Source organism: Bidens hawaiensis, unplaced genomic scaffold (assembly GCF_021521415.1).
Source record: "Bidens hawaiensis isolate Kalapana, Puna unplaced genomic scaffold, B.hawaiensis_p1.1 tig00002671_1, whole genome shotgun sequence".
Classification (NCBI taxonomy): domain Eukaryota; kingdom Viridiplantae; phylum Streptophyta; class Magnoliopsida; order Asterales; family Asteraceae; genus Bidens; species Bidens hawaiensis.
In genome coordinates this window covers 3,163,986-3,176,862 of record NW_027491145.1, presented here as the reverse complement: position 1 = coordinate 3,176,862, position 12,877 = coordinate 3,163,986, and positions in this window count along the sequence as shown.

Genomic DNA, 12,877 nt, shown 5'->3' with positions numbered 1-12,877 from the left:
CTAAGAGTCACCTGGGTTCCGAAGATACGCTTCGCGGATCTCCATCACAACCCGCGGATTACCATTGAGCATCTGCGGGAGCAACCCGCAAGCCACACAGGGGACCCATCACACAAATGATCCCATGTAATATGGAAGAGCAGTTGTAACAAACTACTTCTAGAAGATTCCTTCAATACTCCCTGATAGCGACATAGACTAACGAAAAGATGACACCTGGACACGTAATGGCCATTCTACTTCATTGACAGATAATGGCCGTCACATAAACGGTCCAGGCTTTCACATCCTATAAGGGCTTGACACGTGTCCATTTTGGCGAAAGAGGAATATTACGATAGTGACAAATCCACCAATCACATTCCCCCACCTTCGGCTATAAATACCAAGATAATCTCCTAAAGGTATTCATTCCCTCCCACACGCCTTACACAATTACTTGTATTCGTATCAATTATTCTGATCATTACTTGTGCTTATTCTCACACGGGAAGGTGGCTACGGGAAGACCCCCCATCGTGTCCTTCCCGTAACGAGACTCACGGTGTTCTGTTTTGCTGGCACTTAGCTCGGATCTAACCTCGTCTTCATTCAGTAGACTCACATCTGAGGTAAACGTAGGTTCAGACTATCCAGTTTGGACTTGTGTTTCTTCATTGGCGCCATCCGGTTTTGCTAGAAATACGGTCATTTAAAAGATTTTTTTGAGGTTTTTGTGATATGAAGGATGAGTTAGAGCCAACAACCACCTACAGCTACTCCGACGAGAGTTAAACGGGCTGAAACCCTTGACGATTTAGCCATTGAAGGAGGACGAACTTTGGTGGAACCTAGCCTGAACAACTGAACTCCGGTCTTGGAAGATAGGCCGGAGAGTTCCCCAGGTTTGAAGACATTGCACCTTGCCGGAACACTCGAACTCCGGTTCTGGAAGACAGAGCCAGAGAATTCTCAAGGTATGAAGACGTTGAACCTCACTGGACCACTCAAACTCTGGTTCCGGAAGACAGAGCCAGAGACTTTCCCAGACTCGATGATGATGAAACAAGATTTCGTTACCAAATCCAATCTGGAAAGACCACACTTACTCCTGACGAGTGGTACCAGCAGGAGCAACAGAGGCTGAAGGAGAAGTATGAAAGAAGGGTGAGGAATAATCAATTGCAAGCCAGAACCCTAACCTACGAATCACCAACTCCTTCACCACCGTCGGTGGTTCGGCGTACTCAAGACCTTCCAGAAATGGAAGATGTTACCCAGTCAGCTGGTCGTTCACTCACGAGAAGCCAGGGTAGGAGCCATCAAAATCAGCAGACCCCGTCCCGCAAGGCTGCACACGATCACAGCCACGCCTCAAGGATAAAAAGACTTCACTTATCAAGAAGACGGCTATGCAAGTGAGGACAACCTGGAATACGGTAGAGAAGGTACCAGCCATCCGTGGATGCTGGCGAAGCACACTGAATACTACCGTGATGCTGAGGAAGACTTCACTAAACCTTATCGACCCGCCACATTTGTAGAAAAATCCAAGTTTATTCCGCGGATTGCCACTGCTCCTTTCCCAATAAATATTAAGATACCAAGCAAACTGGGAAAGTATAATGGGATAACTGATCCAAGCGATCACCTGTTAAACTTTACCGCGGTTGGTGGGGTAAGTGGCTGGACACTACCTTATTGGTGCCATATGTTTGCATTGACATTGATTGGGTCAGAACGAGAATGGTTCGAGAAGCTTGCTGACGGACATATCAAAAGTTGGGATGATTTGGTAGCCAAGTTTTCACAGCACTTCCGCCAACAGCGCAAACACACGCGCGATCCCTCAGAGATCCTGAGCGTTATCCGCCGGGACAACGAGTCAGTAGAAAATTTCATCACCAGGTTCAACAACGAAAGCTTAGAAATTGGTGGAATTAGTGAAGATATGCCGAGAAGGGCATTCAGGCTGAAAGTGCGGAGTCCAAACTTGATCCGCTGCCTAACTGGAAGAGACAGAATGCCAAAGTTTTCGTGGCTACTAAAAAACTGTTAGGGCGGGAGACGTCAAAACAAAATATGAAAACTGAGTCCAAGAACGCCCAGCCCAAAAAGGAAGAGAAGGGTTCAATCTGGTCTACAATTCAACCCCTAGAAAGCTCTTCCAAACTGTTTGATGCTAGGTCATTGATCGCCCAGAAGCAGAAAGATCGAAAGTTAGGAAAGCACGTACAACAACACTAGACTCCCTTGAAGAAGACTCCGTCAGAAATCCTGACGACAAAAAACATTGAGTTCAGGAAGCCTCATCTCTTAACTAGGCGGGTCGAATCTGATCCCAAGCAAGCATTGCATGTTCCATGATGATATCGGGCATGACAAGAATGAATGTGTAAGCCCGAGAAATGAGATTGAATCCGCCATCAAGTCCGACAAGCTTGAACTTCTGCTAAAAAAACATGCGGCAGGTCCCACGAAATCACACTGTGCCCGCAAATAAAGGTTTACCAAAGAAACAAATCAAAGACCTGAGCATCCAAATGATTCAGGGCGGACCAGTTAGAAAAAAACAAGCGGACGGATGCGGATGACGATAAATGGAAAAGTGAACCCGTTGTTTTTCCAAATGTGAAGGGAAGCCCATGTATGAAACAACCCTTGATCATCACAGCTTTGTTCGGACACTATCGATCTCAGTACGTCTTCTTCGACACTGAGAGTACATCCGATATAATGTACGAACAATGTTTTGAGCAGCTGGAGGACGAAGATAAAGCAAGATTAAAGCCTGTCCACGCCCTTGTTTCCGGGTTTAGGTATGAAGTTATGCACCCTAATGGGGTCATAACATTTCCAGTCACACTCAGTGATGGAATTCACACAAGGACTGTGGACGTCGAGTTATTAGTCCTGCCCGCGAGATCCAAACATGGCATCATCTTGGGGCGCGAAGCGATTTGCGTCTTCAATGGCAATCCTTCAAAAGTGCACGGCGCTGTCTGCGTGCCCACAAGAACGGGGATAGCCATCATCCGGGTCAACAAACATTATTATGCGACGGAAGGGTCGAAACCCATGAAAATCCCCAAGAAGGTGCTGCGGACAGAGTCGGAGAAATGTGTTGTCAATCCAAGGTACCCTGAACAGACCGTTACCATTGGGGCCACTATTTCAGCGACAGTGTGGGTCTTCCTGAAACAGCTGCTGGTGAATAACGTAGATATTTTCGCTTGGACGCCTTCATACATGACAGGCATCCCAAGAGAAATTTTGGAACATCGGCTAAAGGTCAACCCGGTCTATATGCCACTTGTGCAAAAGAAAAGAAAAATGGGGCCCGAGCAGACCAAAGCCATGAACGAGCAAGTTCAAGACTTATTACACGCGAGGATCATCCGTGAGATCTAGTACCAGACCTGGGTTGCCAACCCAGTAATGGTCCCCAAGAGTAATGGCTCGTGGTGCATGTGTATCGACTTCAAGGATTGGAACATAGCCTTCCAAAAAGATTGCTATCCACTCCCAAAAATCGACCAGAAAGTCGACGCGGTGGCACCTTTCAAGTTTAAGTGTTTTTTGTATGCTTACAAAGGGTATCATCAGATACGAATGGCTGCCCGCAACAAAGACAAGACAGCTTTTTGTGCCGACCAAGATACTTTTTGCTACAAGATGATGCCATTTGGCCTAAAGAACGCAGGGGCCAAGTACCAGTGTCTGAGGGACAACATATTCCGGGAGTAGATTGGGAAAAACCTGGAAATCTACATGGATGACCTGGTCATCAAAAGCATCGAGGAAGACCAAATGCTGAGAGACATTGAATATGTCTTCTCCACGCTAAGGAAAATCAATATGAAGCTGAATCCTTCAAAATGCTCTTTTGGCATGGAGGAAGGAATGTTTCTTAGGGTGATTGTGACAGGGGAAGGGTTCAAATCGAATCCGGATAAGGTCCAGGCAATTGCCCAGATGCCTTCCCCATCCTCATTAAAGGAAGTCCAAACGCTGAATGGTAGATTGGTAGCTCTGAATAGATTCCTAGCGAATCATGCTGCCAAGTCTTACCCCTTCGTGTCCACATTACGTAACTTCTTGAAGAAGGCACATTTCAAATGGACACTGGAGGCAGAAAAAGCATTCTTAGAGGTGAAAAAGTGTCTCATGGAGTTTCCAACATTGAATGCACCCCATGAAGAAGAACCTCTCACGATGTACCTATCCACATCCGATATCACGGTTGGGGCAGTTATATTGACAGATCAGAAGACCGTACAAACGCCAATATACTATATAAGCAGAACATTGGCAGATGCTGAAACCGGGTATTCAATATTGGAGAAGTTAGTTCTGGCACTAGTATATGCGGCACGAAGATTGAAGAGATACTTTCAAGGCTAACCGACTACAAATTAAAGAGTGTATTGGCTAAACCTGAGTTATCCGGGTGATTAGCTAAGGGGGCAATCGAACTTGGCAAGCAATCAATAGAGTACAAACCTAGACCTGCGATCAAGGGTCAAGTCTTGGCACACTTTGTGACAGAAGTACCGACTGAAAAAATATCTAGGAATGCCTATATGAACAACAACCCCTAGCCCCGTCGGATGAAAGTCAAAAGTGGACTTTCTTCACAGACAGAGCGTCAAGCAAGGAAGGCCAGCGCCTGAAGTGAATCAATCCAAACAGCCAAGAGTTTACATGTGCCATCAAGCTGAACTTCAAGAGTACAAATAAAGAAGCAAAATATAAGGCATTCTTGGCTGACCTACAGATTGCAAAGAAGCTGGGAGTTAAGTTCCTGGAAGCGCGGGTAGATTCAATGCTCATTGTGGGCCAGGTCTCAGGGACTTACGAAGCAAAGAACGATGTAATGGCTTCATACCTATCCCAGGCTAAAGACCTCATACAGTAATTCACTTCTTGCAAGGTCGTTCATTTAAAGAGAAGTGAAAATCGACCTGCAGACACCTTGAGCAAAGCATCTACCAGTTTCGAACATATGGGTAGAGACGTGTGAATCAAGGTCCTAGAGAGCCCATCCATACCTCAACACCAGGTGATGGTCATCCAAATTGGAACAAGTTCTTGGATGACACCCTATAGAATACCTGTCCTCTGGAACTTTACCGGAAGACAAAGTCGAAGTGCGAAAGATTCGCCATAAAGCATATGCTATCAAGTTCATGGTGGAGTGCGATTCCGAAAATCCTTCCTTGGTCAATTACTTAGATGTGTAGATGTAGAAGATGCCAGCTATGTAATCAGAGAAATTCACGAAGGCATCTGCGGGTTACACGCAGGATCAAAGATGGTAGTGGCAAAGATAATGAATGCCAGATACTACTGGCCAGGCATGCATGTGGACGCTATCAAAGAAATCCGGAAGTGTGATGCTTGTCAGAGGCACGCAACACATAAGCTGCGACCCCAAAATAAATTTGTTCCAATAATCTCAGCGTGACCTTTCTAGAAATGGGCCATAAACATTAAGGAGCCATTCCCTGAGGCGCCCAGACGGGTGAAGTTTTTGCTGGTCGCAATCGACTATTTTATTAAGTGGGTGGAGGCCAAACCGTTAGCACATATCACGGCAGCAAACGTAAAAAAATTCCGGAATTCATTATCTGCCATTTTGGTCTCCCTCAAACGCTGGTTAGCGACAACGGCACCCAGTTCACTGAAAAAGGCCTCCAAGAGTGGTTTTCCAAACTACACATCAACAAAGCATTCACATCGGTAGCCCATCCGCAAGCCAACGGACAGGTAGAGCGAGCTAGCCGAAGTATTAAGGAAGGCATTAAAGCACGGTTGGGAGCCAAACAAACAGGATGGGTGGACGAATTGCCTCATGTTCTGTGGGCACACAGAACTAACAAAAAAAACGAGCAACTCTGAAACCCCGTTCAGGCTAACATCTGGCATAGAAGCGATGATTCCCGTCTAATTCGGTGTCCCATCCGCAAGAATGTTCATGATTGAAGACAATGGGAAAGAGCTTCGGTTGAATTTGGACTTTATGGAAGAAAGAAGAGAGTTGGCAGCCATACGCGAATACAAACGCCAACTCCAAAAATATTATGACGCGCGGGTCAAGATTTGTGAATATAACAAAGGGGACTACGCTTTCCGGAATAACGAGGCATCAAACGCTGAGTTACCAGGAAAGTTGGCTCCCACATAGGAGGTCCCTATGAAATTGATGAAGTATTGGGATAGGGCCATATGAGTTGAAGAAACTAGATGGGATGCCAATTCCCAGAAATGGAACGTCGTGCAACTGAAGTGATGTTAAATCTATGCCTATGTACCTATCTTCAGAGCCCACATGCCTATTTTGGCCTGCGCCACTTTACTGGGCTGCGTCCCACTTTACTGGTCTACTTGTGATGTGCTAAAACCGGTTTATAAAAACTTAATCTAATCTAGACACTCTGGTTTAAATTTATAAATCTAGACTATCCTAATGCTAGACCACTAGACAAACAAGTTTACCGGATATCGAACCCAAATGACACTAGCGACACCTAAACTAGACTCTGACTAAAAAGCCAAATAAATATATTTTATTGATTTTCATGTTTATTTTATGTATTAACTATGAACTAAAAATACTTAAACTAAAACTGACACTTACACTAATTACCTTTGGATTTTTATTTATTTTATTTTAAAACTAATAGTTAATTCAACTAAATTAAACTTAAAAACTCTAAGACTTAGACGGAAACAATAATGAGAAAGGCGTTACCTAGGCTTGAAATTCTATTTGTGAATCTCGGACGCTTATCTGCTATAGAAACTATGACTGGATCTAAAGATACAACACCCTAGACATCCTAGTGGATCCCTGATCATTTTCTGGGTGTGACCTAAAAGGATAGCCTAAAGGACGTATGACGCAAACCGGTTGGTGGAATTACCTCTCAGTCTCTCCAACAATATTAAGGTACTCTAATGACTAGATCACCTCTCACTATCACTAATCAAAATACATCCAGGAGTGTAAGGGACGTAAGGAGTTACCGAAAGATGCTCAAGAAGACTTAGGATAGCAAAAATCAAAAGATAATAAAGGGGAAATCCACTCTCGTGTAATCTATGCCCAAACAGCCTAATGAATAAGACAACCCCAACTATCTATTACCTCTCAGTTTCAAGATAGGAAGAACACTTAAAATCTCTAAATCCTCAAACAATAATTCCTATGGATTATGTCTACTATAAACCATAAACTAGTTACAAACACACAGTAGGTAACCTAATACCCGTCTACACATGAAAGACTTTCACAAAGACACATACGGAGTGATTAAATAAAAGTAATTTAATAATAAGCATGCATGCTCATCTTATTAAAAATCGAAAAAAGTTGGTTACAATAATATTAGTCCAACACAAATAACCCAGTACCAACAGGCAAACCAAAACACAAAAATAGTCATTGTTAGGTTGTATTTTTGGTTTATGCTTGTAATTTTTGGTTTTGGTTTTGGGCTGTTTTGGACTTTTGATTGTAAGCCGAGATCTATTGATCTCGGTGGGCTTTTGGGTAGTGTTAGGCCTAGTTGGTAGGATATATATGTATATATAAAACATAGGTTAACAGTTTAGGGTTGTTCGTTCTCTATAACTCAACCGTGTATGTGATTAAGGGCTTAAGCACCCGACGTATAATATACGTGTGTTTTGAAGTCTCTTTATTGTGTTCTTCTATTTGGTTTTACATGAGATATTGTGCTTTGTATAGAATCGGCTTGAGATTAGTTTCCACCTAATCTTTAGGTATACTGATATCACATTGAAAGATCCGTCGTGGGACTTACAGTTGGTATCAGAGCCTATAGACCTTTTCTAGGCTCGGTTATTGGTGATATCAAGGATTCTATTAATTTACGGGTACTGTCCAGTTGAAGAGTTCTGGAGATTGAAGAAGGTTTTTTCTACGTGTTCTTCAGGTGAGGAAGGCTGAATTCAGAATAGATTTTGGTATATCTTGCATTTAATTTGAATCCCATCTTTCTCGGGATTTAGTTAAACACTCAAGATTTACCATATCTTTGTCTATTCTTAGTTCTCGGGTTGAATTTGATGTTTTCGGGAAACTCTCAAGGTTCACGATCTGCATTCAAGGTTTTCGGGGGAATTCTCAAGTTCTCTGGCTGAATTTATAGTTCTCAGGTTCAATTCATCATTCTCGAGCAGATTTCTTCGTTTTCAGTCAATTTTCTGAGTTCTCGGCAGAATTTTGTAGTTTTCAGCCATTTCATCAAGTTTTCGGTTAAGAACGTTATGGATCAATCAGATGCTATTATGTCCTCAAATTCCACCCTTCATCAAGATCTTGGTTCCATCATGGGGACAACCACTCGTGTACCCAGACTATTGAAATCTGAAGGTTTTGCTGAATGGAAATTTAGATTTGAGAAATACTTGAAGGCGAAAGATGCAAAATTATGGAGGAGCATAGTTAGAGGTCCCCAAGTCATTACCTATCAAAGGGATGAGTCTGAAAAAGTGGAAGAAAAGCCAGTGGCCATGTATTCAGATGCTGATTATGATGCAGTCGAGCTAGATAAGAAGGCTTTGGCCACCCTGACTATGGCTCTTTTTCCTGAAATTACACTGGGTTTTAGAGAATTGACGTCTGCCAAAGCCCTCTAGGAGGCCCTTATGAGATATTTGAGGGAAACAAAGACATGAGGAGAAGTAGGCAAGATCTCCTATGACAATAATTTAACATGTTCAATCATGTGCTAGGAGAACCTTCGGAGAAACAGCTTCACCGGTTCGTCTCGTTGATCACAGATATTAGGTTTGCAAATATAAATTTCACATCTGCCGAGATCAACAACAAGCTGGTTAACTCACTGCCTCAGAGCTGGGACTTGAATGTGGCTGTCATTAAGAAGACCAAGGATATGTCCAGATTGACTCTGTCGGAGGTTATGGCAATTATCAATGCTTGTGACATCGATGACAAGCAATGTGCCATTAATCATGCTAGCACTTACAATATTGCAGGTTATGGCACTCCTGCTACTAATGCACTGGTATCTCAAGAAAACTTCTCGCTATTCAAGAGTCAGCCAGCGCAACCACAGCAGCCTCAACAGACCTTCTCCATGTTTAGGTCTTCAAAAAGTCAAACCATTCCTCAAACTACACCACCTACTCTTATTTTCTTCCCATAACAAACTACTGCACTGAAATCACAAGCCTCCATGGCCACCACCAGCCAGTCTCACACTCATATTCCTATTATTTCAAATGAGACTCAAGAGAACATAGCCCTAATGGCAAGTTTTATGAACTGCTATAATGCTTTTCTTGCTGGAGACTTGGTGCAACCCATGGTAGCTGTTGAGCTGGATTAGATACATCCTGACGATGTGGAGGAGATGGATATTTCATGGCAAATAGCCATGGCTGTTTTCAGGGCCAAGAAATTCACCAAAAGGACATGCAGGAACAATTGGAATGTGCTTGCAAATCAGAAAGTGGGTTTCAACAAGAGTTCTCTAATGTGCTACAATTGTCATGAGCCGGGTCATTTTGCTCGTGAATGTACAAACCTGGCTAAAGAAGGAAATAGAGAGAGAGAGCGATGGTCCCGGTAAATGGTGGAAGAGAAGAGAATGTGACTAGTTCGAGTACGGGTGAGGGGGGTTTGGTGGTTCAGCACTTCTCCTAGGAGGATCAGATGGCAGCACTGAATTTGAGTAATGAAGTTGCCAATTTTGTTGAGATGGATGCTGATGAAGAGGAGAATGAAGCTGAGGAGCAGGTGATGGATCTTCAGCATGCTTTCTTGGCTTGCACCTCCACCAAACAAACTGAGGTAAGTTTTGTACTCTGTTCTCAATCGTGCATTGATAAGGTAGGCCTGTACAAAATACATAATAGCAATCTAATGAGAGAAATTGAAAATACTAAATATGAAAACTCAACACTAAAGAAACTAGAAAAAGCATTAAATGATAAACTAGAGGCATAAAAACAAGATTTCCCTAAACTTCAATCAGATTTTAGCATAAAGTGTTGTCACCATCTATATGCTAAAAATAAAATAGCTGAACTAACTGCCGAGTTAGAAGCATCTAGACTAGAGATAGTCAAATTGACAAATAAATTTGATAATCCTGAATTCAATTTTAGAAAATTGGATATCTCTAGTGCTATTGTTGAGTCAATGATAGAGAAACAGTTAAAATGGAAAGAACATAAAGTTGTAGGTCTAGGCTATAACATGGTACCACCCCATATAATAATAACTACACAAGTCCTCCTCTTACCAAGGAAGAGGAAGAAAAGGAGAAAAGTATGCAGTATGGTAAGCCAACTGCACCTGGTAAGGTTAATACAGATTCGGAAACCGAATCAACCTCAGGGGTGAACGATTCTAATGTGTCTAGTTTGTGTGCAGATGAAGTCATAATTGAGGACTGGACTGAGGAAGATGATGAATCACCCGTTGACTCATCTATTTCTTTAAAATTGCCTGTTTTGTCTGTTTTGAATAACAATGCTACTAATATGTGTGTGGGCTCTGTTTTCAAGAGCAAAAACAATTGTTTGGTTTCTTTTTCTAAAACTTCAGAAGGCAGTGATTTGTCCTTAAATAAAAGTGGTGAACTTAAAAACAAAAATAAATATTTGTCACCTAAGTTTGTGAAAGAAAAAGGATCTTGTGATGTTAAATGTGAAGTTCCTAATGGTAAATCTAGAAATAGAAAACAAGCTCACACAACAGAGCGAAATCGGGAATCGGCCACAATGATTTTTATGTTAAAAAACAAACTTGTTTCAACTGTGGCATTCCCGGTCATATTTCAAGAAACTGTTCTCGTCTCCCATACATTCCATATTATAGACTCAATCAGAGAACCATGTCTCATAATGCTTACAAAAGTTTTCATTCAAATAATTCAAGGCGTTATGAAACAAGGCACTCTGAAGGCAATGGGAGAAGAGTCAAGGCTGACAGGTCAAGTTTTCATCTGACCAAGCCCATAGTGACCCAGAAGCGGAAAGAAAAAACGGTCTCGGTTCCTAGACCAAAGTGGGTGCATGAGCCGAGAAAATTCAACAGGTTAAAGTCAAACGTGTCTTCTATCCGCAGACCAGAGACCAAGTCAACCACCTGTATAAATCAAAAAGTTTTAAAGACAAAATACATATGGTTGCCAAAGTCCCCAGTAACAAATTCCGTATCATTGCATAATTCCTTGTTTAATAACAATGATGATATGACATGGCAGCCCGTAACACGACTAACTAAGTCAGGCTTACCCAGAACTACTATGGACTGGTTACCCAAAACTAACTAATCTCGCACATTGAATAGGAACAGCTATGGAAGAATATTATCAGACCATGGTTTGTTGATAGTGGCTGTTCCAGGCACATTACGGGAGACATATCTCAGCTGAGTGACATTCAAATATTTAATGGTGGATAGGTTTCTTTTGCGGGGGGAGAGAAAGGAAAGATTACTCAAAAGGGTACCATGAGTAATAGGGTTCTGAAGTTCGAAAATGTCAACTATGTTCCCGAGTTAAAACATAGTCTACTTAGTGTATCGCAAATATGTGCTAAGGGACTTTCCACTCATTTCACTAACAAGGAATGCTTAATTCTAAAGCCTAGTATTGTCATACCAGAGGATTGGGTACTGGTCAGATCTCAGAGGTAAGATAATGTCTACTTGATTGATATGAACAAGAACATTCCTCACGAAATTACATGCCTATTCTCTAAAGTGTCGGAACATAATGCCATGTTGTGGCATCGTCGTCTCGGCCATGCAAATGTGTAAAACCTGAACCGTCTTGCGAAAAACAACATTGTGCGAGGGTTACCTGTTAAAGACTTCGTGACTATAGAGAAGTGTGTGGCTTGCGCGTTAGGCAAGCATCATCAGAAATCACACAAGCCAAAACCGATAAACACCATTTCCAGTTTCTTTCAATTGCTTCACATGGATCTGTTCGATCCTGTTCATGTCCTGAGTCTATCCCGTAGTAATCATTGTCTGGTCATCACCGATGACTACTCCCGCTTCACTTGGGTATTCTTCTTATCAAATAAGGGTGAGACGGATGACTTGATCAAGAAGTTCGTAGTGTTTATGGAAAATCAATTGAACTTGAAGCTCAAGGGAATTCGTTGTGATAATGGCACGGAATTCAAGAACTCCACACTGAACTATTTTTGTGCCGAAAAGGGAATCCTTCGTTAGTACAGTACCACTCTTCTTCTGGGCTGACGCGATCAACACTGCCTGTTACGTGCAAAATCGGGTGTTGATCAACAAATCTCAAATGAAACTCCTTATGAAAAAGTTTATGGTCACAAGCCTACCGTCGCACACTTTCGAGCTTTTGGGTGTCCGTATACTTTGTTGAATCTTGAATCAACTCCCAAGTTCGAAGCCAAAGCAGAAGATTGTTATTTTGTTGGGTATGCCGGTCGGATCGCCTATAAAGTCTATAAGAAGGCATCAAAACAAATTGTCGAGTCGTATGATGTGCGTTGGTTAGAAGAAAATGAAATAGATGCCCGCGTGGGGCCTGGCTGGTTATTTGACTACGACAAGCTCTTCAGACCATTCAATTTGTTTTTGGTGACTGATTTAAATGACTCAAGAGAAGGAAATACTACTGTGGTCGATGATGAAGAGGATTCTTCCTCCAATGTTCAAGAGTTGACTATGTTGAGCGTGGAACCGTCTAAACCCTCAGAAACCACTCAGCTGTCATCAGAAAATTTGGAAGAAAACGTGACTGATACTGTGTCGCCACAAGAACCTTCTACTAAAGAGATTTTACCGATTGATGGGGAGAGTGCCATTCGACAGATTTTTGGTAGCACTCTATTCCCCGATGTTATTCCA